Raw genomic sequence first — 16,750 nt, 5'->3', positions numbered from 1 at the left:
CATGTCACTAAAGCCAAACTGACTAATCAGTGGGATTGAACACACTGACCTTAATGTTTTATTATATTGTAGATTTGAATATACCTTGCTATCATTTTCATCTGCTGTGGTCATTTTATGTAAGCTTTATCAAGTTCTGTATGCTGCATGGAAATAATCAATAAATGTTTCTAAAATGCTGCCACCTTGCGTAGGTGGCAGCTATAGAGACATTTTCTCATAAAATGAAAATAAATATGTACATATCTATACTGCTCAAAAGAATTAAAGGAACACTTTTTAATCAGAGTATAGCATAAAGTCAATGAAACTTACGGGATATTAATCTGGTCAGTTAAGTAGCACAGGGGGTTGTTAATCAGTTTCAGCTGCTGTGGTGTTAATGAAATTAACAACAGATGAACTAGAGGGGCAACAATGAGATGACCCCCAAAACAGGAATGGTTTAACAGGTGGAGGCCACTGACATTTTTCCCTCCTCATCTTTTCTGACTGTTTCTTCACTAGTTTTGCATTTGGCTACAGTCAGTGTCACTACTGGTAGCATGAGGCGATACCTGGACCCTACAGAGGTTGCACAGGTAGTCCAACTTCTCCAGGATGGCACATCAATACGTGCCAGAAGGTTTGCTGTGTCTCCCAGCACAGTCTCAAGGGCATGGAGGAGATTCTAGGAGACAAGCAGTTACTCTAAGGGGAGCTGTAAAGGGCCAAAGAAGGTCCATAACCCATCAGCAGGACCAGTATCTGCTCCTTTGGGCAAGGAGGAACAGGATGAGCACTGCCAGAGCCTTACAAAATGACTTCCAGTAGGCCACTGGTGTGAATGTCTCTGACCAAACAATCAGAAACAGACTTCATGAGGGTTGCCTGAGGGCCCAAATGTCTACTCGCCCTGTGCTCACTGCACAGCACCGGGGAGCTCAATTGGCATTTGCCATAGAATACCAGAATTGGCAGATGCACCACTGGCGTCCTGTGCTTTTCACAGATGAGAGCCGGTTCACCCTGAGTATATGTGAAAGACGTGAAAGGGTCAGGAGAAGCCATGCAGAATATTATGCTGCCTGTAACATCATTTAGCATGACTGGTTTGGTGGTGGGTCAGTGATGATCTTGGAGGCATATCCATGGAGCGACTCACAGACCTCTACAGGCTAGACAAAGGCATCTTGACTGCCATTAGGTATCAGGATGAAATCCTTAGATCCATTGTCAGACCCTACGCTGGTGCAGTAGGTCCTGGTTTCCTCCTAATGCACGACAATGCCCAGCCTCATGTGGCAAGAGTATGCAGGCAGTACCTGGAGGATGAAGGAATTGAAACAATTGAATGGCCTTCACGATCCCCTGACTTAAACCCAATAGAACATCTGTGGGACATTATGTTTCTGTCCATTAGGCGCCGCCAGGTTGCTCCTCAGACTGTACAACAGCTCAGGGATGCCCTCATACAGATCTGGGAGGAAATGCCACAAGACACCATCCGTCGTCTCATTACGAGCATGCCCCGACGTTGTCAAACATGCATACAAGCTCGTGGGGGCCACACAAGATACTGAAAAGCATTTTGAGTAGCAGAAATTAAGTTTTTGAAAAAATGGACTAGCCTGCCACATCTTCATTTCACTCTGATTTTAGGGTGTCTACACAATTGAGCCCTCTGTAGGCAGAAAACTTTTATTTCCATTAAGAGACTTGGCATCCTTTTGTTCCTAAGACATTGCCCTGTCGTTATTTGTATAGATATCCAACTTCATATTGAGATCTGATGTATCTAATGTGTTTCTTTAAAGTGTTCCTTTAATTGTTGTGAGCAGTGTACAATAGTATACTGTATAGTACAATGTTGTTTGTTTATTCAATTCAGCAATTAATAAACCACTAAGATAATCATTTTCAAGATTATTTTCCAGAAGAACAGGCAGGCATAGTTGTTAAAACTTCATACTTCATACCCTGAGGTTGTCGTTTCAAATTTCACTACTGGCACTGTGTGACCCTGAGCAAGTCACTTCACCTGCTTGTGCTCCAACTGGAAAAACAAAAGAAATGTAACTAATCATATCTCTCACATGTTGTGTAAGAAAAACACAGAGAGATTATAAAGATTTGGGACACCGTGAAGGCAAACGCCATTTATCTGATGATAAAAATAAGCAAAGTTTGTAATCAGCAAAAAAGAACATCTTTTGAGGTTGGAGTCAAGAACTAGACTAAATCAAGATGGAGATGAAACCCCTTAAGAGGAAGCCAGGGTGGAAGAGGTGGGCTCAGGTGTTTGTGACCTTAAAGTGACATCACTGGTCATCAGATCTGTTATGCAAAAAAGAGGACAAGCATTAGGCAACAGCATCTACAATCGACTCAAGGTGGAATTACTACTAGATAAGTCCACAAATTGTCTCCCAAGTGGACGTGTGTGACTGTTGTAAGTTGCAAAAATAAAGGTGTCCATAGCTGGCAGCTGAAAGAGGCATAACTACGCAGCTAGTATGCTGCTGTGAATGTCACAGCATTTCAGACTCACTTTATGATGCTTTTCCATACCTTATGGTCCATGGCGATGGTCCTGGCCTTGTTCAGGTTGAATCATTTTATCTTCAGATCATCCTGTACTTGTTTGGTCCACATTTTCTTGGGTGCAGTCCATTGTATCCTCCACTGGGTGGGTCTCTGAACACATGACGAAACCACCTCAGCCTTCGCTTCTGGACTTGTTCGTCAATTGTTGGTTGCTGTTGACGTCTTCCCCGAATTGGTTTTGTTGGTGATGCGATTACGAAGTGAGACTCCCAGGATATGTTGCAAACATCACATTTGGAAACCCTAGAATCTATTCAGATCCAGTTTGAGAACGGTTCATGTTTCTCATCTATAAATTAGGACTGGCAGGATCATCATCCAGAAGAGGTGAAGTTTGGTCTTCATGGAGATGTTGTTTCTCTTCTACAGGCACCATTTCAGGGAGGCTAACACTGAAACCGCTTGTCCGATTCTGCTGCGGATCTCTACTGTGGATGCCAATTTCTTCTCCTGTACAAGTGACCCTAGTATTTGAAGTCCTACAACTACTCAATCTGGACAAGTTGAGGTAGACAATGTCCTGCAATCAAAAAGTCCTGAAAATCACAAACAGGCATCTTATTGAAATGAAAAAGTTGCTGCGCTTTCAGGTGCCGGTGTAGCATATTTCGACAAGGCAGCACAAATCGTCAGGACCCTGGCCCTTGCCTGGTGTGTTTTTGGTCTTCATTACATAAGTCAGACCATAATATAGGCATACCACAAGTTAGACCTTCCACTTTCAGGAGTATTTATACTACAAGTAATTGAAATCCCAGACAGGTGATCTCCATTGAACTAATTCTGGGACTTCTAAAAAACCAAATTGTACTCTCCATTGATGATTTAGGTGTGAATATTAATGAGATTAATTATTTTGTGGTTTATATTTGAAATGAATTCAGAGCAGTTTGCAGAGCACTGGTTTTAATTTCACATTAAGGATTCTCTTTCTGTTGATCATTGTAAAAAGGCCAAATTTACATTCACTGTGATTCAGTCTTATACGTTTATCAATAAAATAAATGGGAAAGCATCCAAGGTATTCCTACTTTTTACTGACACTGTACCTCCTTAACACTCTGCAGGTCTGGCCTGCAGGTACAGGGGGCTAAGTGCAGTAGCTGTAGAACTAGCATTGTGCACATAAAGTTGTTTAAAAATGTACAGCTTTTTGGGTGCAGTTTATTCAGTCAGACACATTATGACACATTATGACTCCCCATTATTTAGTGTGCATTTCAGGCACTGGGTAAAGTAATTATTACCTTTGTAATTTTAGTTCTATTCGAATCACTCAAATGACAGAACTTTACTGACATATAGATTTGCATAGGACTATTGAGGATAGTATTCACAGAGTTTTAACACAAGTTTTAATGTATGCCCATTTAAGAGATGCATATTCTTTTAGTTAAATCAGTCTTTAGCAGCATACTGAAAGTATGTTTAAATTGTTTAATTTTTGCTTTGACATGTTTGTGTCTCATGTTATGCCAATTTGAGAATTAATACATTGGCCTCATCTTCTTATTGCCTTCTTTTCAGTTTGCCTTTTAGGAAGGCCTTCATATTCTGGTTATACTTGCTCAAGCAGTATATACTTAAAAGTTCAGGTTTAAGGTCATTGTTTAAGTTTAAACATTCTGTATTCCTTTGTAATATAATATACTGTATATATGAATAACAATTAGAAAAAAAACTTTAAGGTGATCGATGAAAAATGTATTCTTTTACTATAACACTATTCTTTCTTAGTCATACAAAACATTTAAAATAAATGTTTCATACTATAAACTGTAGTTTAAAAATTTAACAAGAAAGATTTTAAACTAAAATGCCCCAAAGCAATAGTTGTATTTACTTAGGAAAAGTCTGCATCTTTAAAATAAAGTTAAAGTGAGATGAGGAATGTGGCCTTGTGATGGTGTTGGACTTTATTCTATGAGTCGGTTACTTCAGTAAACATCATTGTGTGCCACTTAACCTGCAAGTGCTCTAATCATAGTGAAAGGGATAAGTTTCTTATTTTCAGGTTTGACTGTCACTTTCAGTAAAAGTCTCACATATATTAAATCGGCAGTGCGTTTCCACAAAGCTTGGTAACACTAAGTGTCTCATGCATCAGGGCCACCATCTAGGGGTCCATGGCAGTTCAGGGTTTTAAATAAAAAACAGTGTGGCTCAAGATTGCGAGTGTGGGTGTGTGCTGCAGAAAAGCTGTGCGGCTGCGGGTTGCTCAAAGGAGAGATGAGCTCATTATTTGTTTAGTGTGCCGTCCCGATCAGCTCAGCTGTTCCACATTGACACTCTGTGGGTCATTAAACAAAGTACCTGCACTCATAATGGTATAAAAAAGTTAGAATAGAGGATAAGAAGAGAAAAAAAAATTGAATCAAAAAGATAAAAGGAGGAGTGAAGATCAGGAGTGTGAGCCAGTGAGGTGGCAGGGCAGTCAGGTGGCCCTGTGAGGGTGCGAGAGAAATGGACAGGCCGCTCCTGTTGAGTAGTCGGTAAGAACAGGACTGACTAAGTAATCCAGGAGTCCAGCTGAGTGTCCTGGTGAGGGCTCCTGCTCAGCGGTGACCGAATGAGATGGCCGGAAATGGTGAACCACGCTGCGAAGACCCGATGGGTGAGCGGAGGAGGCAAAAAGAGGAAGAAATGCACAGAAACTAACAGAAGAAAGGAAAGAGAAGCATCTAGATTTTAGTTGTTTTAACCTTGATTTCACCAACGGTGGATCTATTTATTTAGTCAAGGACTGATTTTAACTTTCACAACTTGCACTGGATGTTATAGAATTATTTATTTGGAATATTTATTTGACTGCAACAGATTTTTTATTGGAAACTGCAATGTTTGTGGTTGAATAAAAAAGCACAAAACATGATTACACTAACCCTGTTGTTATATGTGACCCCATTGCCCTAGCCAACCCGGCCATAACTGTCAATGTCAGTCTTCAATGAAGAGATACCAAGGCTGGAAGCAATTGGTGCATCACAGACATGGTGCCACACATTAGGTTATATGAAAACAGGCCAACATTCCTAACTGTTTTAACTTTAACTTGCAAGAACCATGCAGTGATAGGCTGTGCTAAATGTTTTATTTGTTTTAATTTTTTTGGATTTTAAGATCTTCTGTCTTGTATATTCATTAATGTGTGTTGGTTATTAGAGTATGTGACCACAAACGCTCACCACTGCCATCTTACTCTCGTCTGACTGATATAATCTGTGTTTGGCTTGTTACAGTGCAGTCTTTAAACATTGTGTTGAGTAGGATGAAGTACTGTTTACTGCAATCTGTTGCTTATGATTCAGAATTAACGAGAGCTTTATTTGTATTGTAATCACACATTGGCTCTCCCCATGAAAGTCAAATACCCCCCTGCTAAATTTGTCCCAGCACATACCTTGCTTTTATGGTCAATTTATTTATGAATGGAAGTAATCACATCCTCTGGTAGATGACCAAGGAAGTCAGAGGGTCCTGTTTGCAGTGTATTTTTATTTTATTAATTAACATAATAATATTAATGCAATTCATATTCTGATACTTTTCTATATGGTTTCAGATAATAAGGGTTGCAAAAACATAGTGTCTTGAATTCTGATTGAGTAAAGTAGGCAAACTCAGTGTTGAAATAACATCTTCTAGCATTTTTAGTTTAAGGTAAATCTGATATGTTTTCAGTTATTGTTTTCACAATTGTGGTGGTATTATCATGAGGTTAGTAGAACCTACCAAGTGCATTGTGGGTTGGCCTCATTGAACATCCCAACCTTAGCACACACACATAATAAGACTCTCACACACAGACCCCATACACTTAAGCACTGATTACAAGTGATGCCTGCACAGCCTGTCACTCCTCACCACTCCACACAGGGAGTCCTCCAGAGTGCACACGACCTCAGACTGGGGTGACAGCTCACCTTCAGCATGACAATGACCCAAAGCATACAGCCAACACAACTTTGGAGTGGCTTTGGGACAAGACTCTGACTGTCCTTAAGTGGTGCAGCCAAAGCCCAGACTTAAACTCCATAGAACATTTGTGGAAAGACCTGAAGATGGCAGCTTACAGACGCTTACCATCCAATCTAATGGCGCTTGAGAGGATCTGCAAGGAAGAATGTGCAAAGCTTGAAGGGACTTACCTGAAAAGATCGGAAGATGTAATTGTTGCCAACAAAAAACTAAATGAAGGGTCTGAATATTTATATGAATGAGAAATTTCATTTCTTTAATTTTAAATGATTTTTCAGGTGGCACGGTGGTGGAGTGGTAGCGCTGCTGCCTCGCAGTTAGGAGACCCGGGTTCACTTCCCGGGTCCTCCTGAGTGGAGTTGCATGTTCTCCCGTGTCTGCGTGGGTTTCCTCCCACAATCCAAAGACATGCAGGTTAGGTGGATTGGCGATTCTAAATTGGCCTGTGGGTGTGTTTGTGTGTGTCCTGTGGTGGGTTGGCACCCTGCCCAGGATTGGTTCCTGCCTTGTGCCCTGTGTTGGCTGGGATTGGCTCCAGCAGACCCCCGTGACCCTGTATTCAGATTCAGCGGGTTAGAAAATGGATGGATGGATGATTTTTCAAATCTTCCTCAAAACATGTTTTCACTTTGTCATTATGGGCTCTTAATGTAAACTGTCAAATTTATCCATTCAAAGTTATATCTACAACACAATAAAGTGTGCAGAAAGTGAAAGGGTCTGAATTTTCTCCGAATCCACTCTAAGATGAAAGAAATTTGCTTTTAATATAAGCTCAATAGATAAGTAAAAAAATGAATACATACAAACATGACACTGATTGCATATTTGATTACATTTAGTTCTGGCATGATTATTGCAAATGCGGCATGGTGGCACAAAGGGTAGCACTGCTACCTCACAGTTAGGAGACCTGGGTTCGCTTACCGGGTCCTCCCTGCATGGAGTTTGCATGTTCTCCCCGTGTCTCCTCCGGGTGCTCTGGTTTCCTCCCACAGTCCAAAGCCATGCAGGTTAGGTGCATTGGTGATTCTAAATTGTCCCTAGTGTGTGCTTGGTGTGTGGGTGTGTGCGTGCACTGCGGTGGGCTGGCACCCTGCCCGGTGTTTGTTTCCTGCATTGCGCCCTGTGTTGGCTGGGATTGTCTCCAGGAGACCCCCATGACCCTATAGTTAGGATATAGCGGGTTGGATAATGGATGGATGGATGATTAATGCATGGTCATGAATCACAATGCACTCAGAGCAGTTGCTTCTCTTTTGGTCATTAAATCAAACGAGTCCATGCAATGGAGACATAAGAGGTCCCAGACTTCCAAACAATATCATTTGCAACAGTTGGCTGGAAAAGTCATGGTGATAGTTTACTAGGATATAGTGGGTGTTCTGCTATTGGTATTCATGCCACACATGTTGGCCATCACGGGAGAAACCTATGCTTCCACAAGTCAGCACATGAGGCCATCAAACAGAAACGTCATTGTAAACTATCAGCAGGTATGTTGCTCCTTCAAGATAGTGTACCATCCCACAAATCCCAAAAAAACTATCAGGAAAAGTGGCTTCATAAAGCTTAACCATCTACCATACAGTCCAGACTTGGACCCCAGCGATTATTTTCTCTTTCAAAAATTGAAGAAATTCCTACATGGATGGTGATTTCCTGATGGTTATGACTTGAAGGAGGCCGTAAAAGAATGGCTTGTGGACCAAGATGAATCCTTCTGCTTGTGTGAAAATATGTCCATGGCGAAGCGCAATTTTTAGGCGTGAAAGGGTGCAGGTTTGTGATTGAGGCTGATTGAGGTGCTTGGCTGATCTCACATTCAAGTGCAAATGTGAGTGGGTCAATCAGGCATCTCATTCACATCTCAGAGTGGGTGGAGGATAGCACTTATACCCAACAAGGGATATACAGGGAGCCTGCAAGACAGAGAGAGGATGAAAATCAGATCAAAGACAGATCTGACCTACTGTGATCTGATCTGATTGGTCTTTGATCTGATTTTTATCCAGAACAAAACAATGGAAGACTGAGCAGAGCCAGCAAGAGAGAAAGGAGGGAGAATGGTTGGTGGCCTCACAGTTCAGATGTTTAGTATGGTGGCAGATGATGTGGATCATTACCTGCAGATTTAAATGGAGAGCGGATACAATGGTGGTGGAATCCTCCTTAGGAATCTGAGGGATGCCATATGTGCATGGAAGACAGGAGTATAGCTGACTTTGAGCGGTCTGACAGAGATTGGCGGAGGAAGCCAAGATATGGGTTGTTTAAGGAAAAGAGCAACTTCTGGCAGTTGAATAAGCTATGGGTGAGCTTGTGAGGTAGAGAGGAAGTAAAGCTGGGCTCAAAAAAAAAAAATTGGGAGAAAGTTTAAGGACTCAATGACTATATCTTATACTGGATTTATCAATGGATTGTTTGTTTGGTTTTTAACTCACAACCTGACCATTTGGATTTTATGGATTATTTATTTATTGAAGATGCTTATGTAGTGCACTTTTGAACACTTTGGATTGGTTTCAATAAAACCACGGAACACATTTGCACCAAACCCTTGCTGACTATGTCCTCATTTGCCCGGCTCATTTCAGTTTATGACTATCAACAATTCTGCGTTCAAAAGGCTCCCAGAAGCAACTAGGGAGTGTGGAGCTTATTTGGACCATCACACTGTTCCAAAAGGATTAAATCACTGAAGGCAAAGTGAACCAAAGTCAAGGGGGATTACATTAAAATTAATAGGGCAACCAACAGATTGTACTTTCATATCTGGGTAAATTAATTATTGAACACCTTCATACTTCCAGATTATTCCAGTTTTTCTAGCTAGCTTCTGTTACATTTAATTATTAGTAAATTTCACACATCTTAGTCTTTGAGAATATGGCAGAGAACAAACACAGTTTCCTCAGAAATATATAGTCGCAAAACAATTTTATTTGAAGGAAATTCAGCTTTTCCATGTCTCCTTTAATTCCATGAAAGGTATACATGGGGACAGGACAGTGGTCATCAGTATACAAGGAAGGGACAGGGATGTATATCATCCTACTAAACCTACATTAGCAGGGACATGATGTGTCATGCCAGTGGAGGCATGTAAAGGGGGTAATGCATCCTTCTTCTGCAAAGATTGTCCCAGAAATAATTATTTAATAGCTAGTGATAGATCTTCTTTATCTTGGATAAGTGGGCAGAAAGGTAGCCAAATAATGTATGCATTTTGTGTGTGAGAGTCTACTTGGAGGCTACAAGGGCAGTCTGACCCTTTTAATACAACTTGTGTCTCAGGGGTTCAGGTGTAAAAGCAGCCACCATGGGGAGTTCTAAGAGGGTGGCCCTTTCCCCACATGTGGATACCAAAATGAGCTTAGCGTGAATCCTCTCTGCAGCTACCATGGGATGCTGTACTACTAGCCTGTTCATTGTTTAGCCAGGAGATGTGTTAGGAACAAATATTTGAATGGCTGGAGATGTGTTTTGTTTAAGACGCATGGCACGAAGACCCTTTAGTTTGGTGAATTTCTTTCTAACAGATGTTGTAACCTATGAATTGAACCTCGCTTGGATTTTCTTCTGAGCTACCTGTAACACATATAGTGTTCGTCCCCAAACATTCCCCAAGACTGATGTTATGTAATAAACCTTTTTATTGTACCAGGACTTGTGCCATGGTGGTTGTGTCTAAGATGCTGCTAACACCCCCTAGTTGTCATACATAAATACCTTACAAAAAGGCATTGAAAATTACAACCAAAACACAATTCTCATTTTCTCAAGCCTTACAATCCTCAAGATAAGCTTTATCCTTCTTTCATCCGACTCCAACTCACCTGGATGGAGTGACCCGGAAGTACTTCTGGTACTAGGGTGTAGCCTGATGGAAGTATTTCCTGTTCCCACAAAGTAGGAATGATGGATTTCTGCAGCACCCTCTGGTGGCACCCAGAGAACCCCACAAGGCTGCCCTATGGGACTACAGTTGTCAGCGTGCCTTGTGGGTAGCATCACCCTGGGAGTTTGCCACCTAGCATGTTGGGGGAGCATGTAGCCCTGTCAGATTGTCTCCCCCTGTCATTTTTTCCCCACTAGCTTCTCAGTCGGGTGTTGACTCTCAGTCCATCCCTTCTGGGATGCCAGTGTACCCACTGCTGCTCTGGGATCTAATGCCTGTGTCCTGGCTGAGGCAGGATGATCTTCCCCCAGTTTCTTGTGCCTTTGAAGGGCTGTCCTCTTGTCCAAGTAAGGATCCTTGCCCCATCTTGTCCGGGATGCTCACTCATGCAGCTGTCAATAACAGGCTTGTAGGGGGCAGCAAGATAATGAGACCTGTCCAGATGTACAACAGGTTTATATTTAAAGGCATCAACATTTGAATACAGCAGATCCAGATTGTTGTCTCCACAAAAGGAATCCACTGTTACAGCTAAAGTTGACCGATTTTAGCATTCTGAATGGTTTATCTTTAGAGTGTTTACAATAGAATGAATAATTTTTGTTGCCAAGTTTAAAAATAATCATCAACAAGATGGTGAAACCTTCTTCCAGTCAGTAACATGGACAAATTCAGACGGCATTTCAAAGTTTGGATCACACATCTGAGCTTTAACTGTAATGTGCTCACTTTAACTCGATTATGTTGACCTCTTTTGTAGGTTACTTTGGATAAATGTATTTGTTAAGAAAATAAATGTTATAGTGTTGGGCAAGTGGAAAAACTGCCCATTCAGGTAGGCAGGGACACCCTTTTAGCTACAAGTATAAAAACCATGGGTTTAATCATTTTCTCTTTTCTGAATTTAGATAACTCCATGTGAGTATCTCCCACTTTTACATGTTGTGTAGTCCAATTAAAGACAGCTTTTCACATGTTCGCAGGACACTCACCCACGCAGCTGTCAATAACAGCCTTGTAGGTGGCAGCAAGATAATGAGACCTGTCCAGATGTACAACAGGTTTATATTTAAAGACATCAACATTTGAGTACAGCAGGTCCAGATTGCTGTCTTCACAAAAGGGATGTGCTGTTGCATTTAGATTACTCTATGTGAGTATCTCTCACTTTTACATGTTGTGTAGTCCAATTAAAGACAGCTTTTCACATATTCTGGTCTCCTTGACGTCATTTCTAGGTTCAAGAACACTAAAAGATGACTCCCCATTTTTTGCGTGAAAAGGATGTCACAAAACTCTACTGTGGAGGAAAGTTTGTTATAAAGCAAATACGAAACTATTATTTGTTAAGAATTGTTACTCTGTTACTTGGCCTCAGACGGACTGGTGTCCTATCTATAGCATACCTTGTGCCTGATGCTATCAGGATGGGCTCCAGCTCTCTCTGAGTCTTTCTTACAGACCAAATAGCTTCAGATAATGTAGAAACTGGACAGCAGGATATTCTGTATATTTAGTTGTTCACCGGTGTTTTCTTTTGAAACATTTACAGACATGGAATATGCTTATGAAATGTTTCATTGCGATGGAAAGCTGACAGTAAGTTGCAAAACACAACTGCGTAGAAAGTGTCAATCTATTTTGGAGAAATTACACTATTGGGGGAAATGAAACCATTGCAAGTTAGGTTATGGAAGTTTATACTTTTCAAACGGTAGCAAAGATTTAATTTGAGATAAAATGTTCTAATCACTTAAATGAAGACTTTAAAGAAGGATTTTATTTATGTCTCAGTATTTTGTTTCTTTCTATGTATATGCAGAATGACACAATGTCAGTGTCAACGTTATGTGGCAAGAAAGTGTTCAACTAACCATATAATGTAATACCAGCTGTATTATAAAAAGGGAAGTTTTACATCTTAATGATGCTATATAAGTAAAATTCCTCATTTGCAACTGTGTATTGGCTGCAGAGAGCTGGACTGAGTGATCTGAAGAGAAAATGAAGACTTGCCTCACGCTATTCCTTCTAGCCTACTTTATAACTTATTCAGGTAAGTCGTTCTGCTGCGAGCATATGAAAATATATCTTTATAAAAAGGCTGTCTCAAATTAAACAGAAGTTATCTGCTAGGGACAGGTCTGTCCCACTCTGCTAATGATTAGTGAGACATGGAATTTATGAACCATCTGGTCACAAAAAATCAATCAAACAGTGGGGTGCTTGGTGCCTGGTAAGTCTTAGTTGGCATCAGATCATTACGATACCTTCTGATATTGTTATTACCTTACATTTTAATGTTACATAAACTGAGTGCCTCACAATCACCAGCTGTTCAGGCAAATATATTGGCTATGAACTGCCTAAATTAAACCAGGAACACCCAAAGTTTGGACACAAATAGATTTGAGGTGAAAAAATACAAGTCACAATAGTATGGAATGAATGCACAAACTACACACAATGCATGACATGAACACAAGATACCTTGGGTGTCAAGTAACAGTTCTAACTACCATGCGGTCAGTTGCGTGCTGTACATCTCAAGGCTGGCAATAAATTGAAAAAAAAAAACGATTTTCTAAGTACCTGTTGTTTCTGTACCAGAACTGTGGTTCTTTGCAACAGTAACATCATACTGCCAGCTTCTTTTCCATAAAGTGGAAGAAGTACACCAAAGGTGTCAATGATAGCTTTTTAAAATTTAACACCACCAGGCAGTCCTCTGCAGTGGTTAAGATGCTGCTGAGCCCCATTCTGAAGAGCTTAATGTTTTGCTCCTAATTTTAATGCAGAGAATTAGGAGCTCTAAACCTTCAAATCCAATCATAAAACTGAAAGTTCAGGTTGCACATGCGCACACACACACTGAAGTGTAAACCCAGAACACTGCAGGGCCATTAGAGCTAGACGTTATGAGCTAAAAGCAGGCTTGCAGCAACTACCTACAATGACAATTTCACATAGTAAAAAGCTACATTAAATATTAGAATGTTAAAATGAAAAAACTGGTTTAAGTTAAAGGTTCTTAAAACATTTAAATAATAAGTTAAATTAATGAGGACAGCCTACTTTTTTACTCTGCATATCATCTGGTGAGGCTGTGTCCCATTGGCCCTTAAAGCAGAAAGAAAGATGGTTAGTAACCCTGAGTGCTTTTTGTATTCAAAGCTACTCACAGGCTTCTGCTTGATTTTCATTAACGTTTACAGGATATGTTGTCACTCTCCAGTAACTCTTAAGAAACCTTAATGGTTTTTGGTTTAAGATTTATCCATCCATATTTCCAGGGCACTGAGCTGCCCTGCAATGAGTGCACAGGAGAAAACCTTAAATTGGCATACTTATGTTTATTAACATATTGTGTAAAGCAGCCTGGTTACTGTAGTTATTTTAGGCATTTATCTATTTTCTTTACAAACAAACAAACAAACATTACCGAGACAATTATTGCATTAGTTGGCAATAGTTTAGTTGGCTCTAGTGTATGGGATATATTTTCTGCAAAAAAGGAAATGAAAATTACAATTATAAAATGAAAATGCATTCACTCTTTTGTCATTTAGTTTTCAAAGTGTACATGCCAGGATGCTACAAAAGTTAAAAATAAAATGAAACATCAACACTTGTAATTTCATTTTCCACACACATAAGAGTCATTTGTGATATTTTTAAAAACTAGGGTGATTCACTCGCCCACCCCCAGGTTTGTTTTACCGAATATACAATTTAAAGAAATTGTGATTTTCATAGGAATTGTTACATATGCATTTTTTTCACTTTTACTTTAAAAGTTTTGTAAAAACAATATTTGGAATGAACTTTTCTTGAAGATTGCTTTGAATTTTGATTCCACGTTTGGACTTACATCGCGACAACTGCCTGTGAGAGAATATCGTTTCTTTCTCTCAAATAAATAAAACGACTTTCTCGAATGTTTATGCATGCTTTTTCTTCTTCGCTTAGTCGTTGACTTGTTATCTAGAACGTATAAAATTATTGTCCTGATAAAATTTATAGGAGCTGAGAGCACAGGAAATGTGTCTGACAAAGCGTTCACATGACTGAGGTTAGTTGACCTTGGTCTTGTTTGAAAATAGTTGTAAGTATGGGGTGACTTGAAAGAATCTCATGTTAAAAGTATCCATCTCACGGGACTTCATAACGCAACAACGTTTTTGTAATCTTTTCATTCTCGCTGGCAATACTAATTAGATGATGAACAAGTCTCCGGCTTAAAGTTAAAATTTAAATCCAAACAATATATTCGATCTCTTTTTGCTGTTCTGTTATTTCACCGAGTAATAATTTCCGTCTGTTTGTGCTAATATGATCTTTCCTATCCTTTTTCTGGGACTTTGGCATTTTCATACTTCCATCATCTCTAACCTGCTGTGCATGTTTACCGCGCCAACATTTTTGAATTCTACTTTGTCATCTACTCTTTGTACTTTATTTCCATCACTGTGCATGGTTAAATCTCTTTCTTGCGTGACGTATGATGCTGCTAGCATTGTGAACGGGGGTACTGAATGCACACTAAGGAGATGCCGTCGGATCATTTGCTGGCTTGTTGCTGCTGCTGCTGGTAAGCTGCATGGTCTGCTTGTTGTGCTGTACATCAATCATTTAAAAGCCTGTACAGCAGATGTCCTTTTGCCACTTTGTGTCTCTGCCGCTCGCATTGTGAAGTGGGGCGTGGTGTTGGATACTGAATGCACACTAAAGAGATGCGGTTGGATCAGCTGCTGGTGAACTGTGTATTCTGCTTGTTGCACTGTGTGTCGATCATTTAAAAGCCTGTACAGCAGCTGTCCTTTTGTCTCAATGCCTTGTCTCACGGGATGTCAAAGCGTCTTCTGAGAAGATCACGTCTATCTCCCAAGATTTTTTTTTATAACAGAGAGATAAAATTAAATTTCTTTTCTGTCATTGGTTTTATTTTTCATTGTGACTTTTTATTTTCCATGCCAGTCTTGGTGTATCAGTTTCATAATTGAAATGATAATGCAATCCCCACTTTAGATTTGCTTTTTCTTCATGATATGCGTAATAGCTAAAATGAAGAAGCGGCCTGACTTGCCTTGAAAGCTTGCATATTGTAATCGTTTTAGTTAGCCAGTAAAAGGTGTAATTTTGCTTGACTCCTCAATAAATGAAAATGAGAATTCAATATTTCCTTTATATTTTCTTTTTCCATTTGGTTTGCAGTACAAATGTGACAAATTTTAAACAACAACTCAAATTTGATAAATCAATCACAAATTCGCTGTTTGGATGTTCATTTTCAGCCTGGACAGCTGTGAGGCTGCAAAAATAAAAAGCCAAATGCAAATAGTCATGGGGCCACCTGCTGCTCATGACATTTTCTTTCTCCTTTGAATCTTCATGTTCAAGTTCTCAACATGCAAATATCTTTTAATCACCGCAGGTCAATGGGTGTCGCTTCAATATTCAACTGATGGGTTTTTGGAAGGTACCGGCAGCTTCTAATAAGATGGAAAGTAATGTTCAGGAAACGACGATAGAGTTAATGGAATTTTCTATTACATAGATGAGAAGTGATTTTACATAAGCTTGGAGGTGTCGAGGCTTCCATCAGGAAGGAGGTAAAAAATGTTGTATGGCCTAATTTACGTGACAGTTTACATCGCCTAAGCTCAGCATCACTGGACACGGCAAGCTGCACAACACCAGGTCAGCTCAAGCTGAACATTGCCATAGAACTATTAAAGATGTTTCTGCTCCATAGAAGAAAGTCCAAAGAAACAGTGCGCCTCATCGCACAAATATTGTGAGAGTATATTATTGGAGATAGTAATGCTGCACTTTACATTAAGAGGGGGCACCTAATAAAGCGACAACTCTTATTCACAAAAATGTAAACATACCTTTGGTCGTGTACACGTCTTCTAGTAAGTTGAGCCCATACTTTCATTTTCACAGAGAAAATAAATAATCTGCCAAGTAACTACTTGACTACAGTAAGACACTTGTACTACTCTATGGGCATAAAGTACAAGAACCTTAACATATTGCGCGCATAAATTGGGTTACCATTATGGTACTTAACGTCAACTTCTATCAGTATATTCAACGGCAGAGAAGACTCATTTGTTATTAAGTTAGATAAAAATTTACATTCCTTAAAGCACAGCTGCTCCTTGATGGCTGTTGTCATGCTGTGTAGATGCTTCTCTGCAGCAGGCCCTCATATTGTAGGCTTGTGAGAGTAAAGTTAATGCAGCAAAATACAAGAAAATCCTGGAGAAATTTCTGATG

This window comes from Polypterus senegalus, chromosome 15 (assembly GCF_016835505.1).
Source record: "Polypterus senegalus isolate Bchr_013 chromosome 15, ASM1683550v1, whole genome shotgun sequence".
In the NCBI taxonomy this organism is placed as follows: Eukaryota; Metazoa; Chordata; class Cladistia; order Polypteriformes; family Polypteridae; genus Polypterus; species Polypterus senegalus.
The sequence above is the reverse complement of the archived record's forward strand: the minus strand, read 5'-3'. Positions refer to the sequence as shown.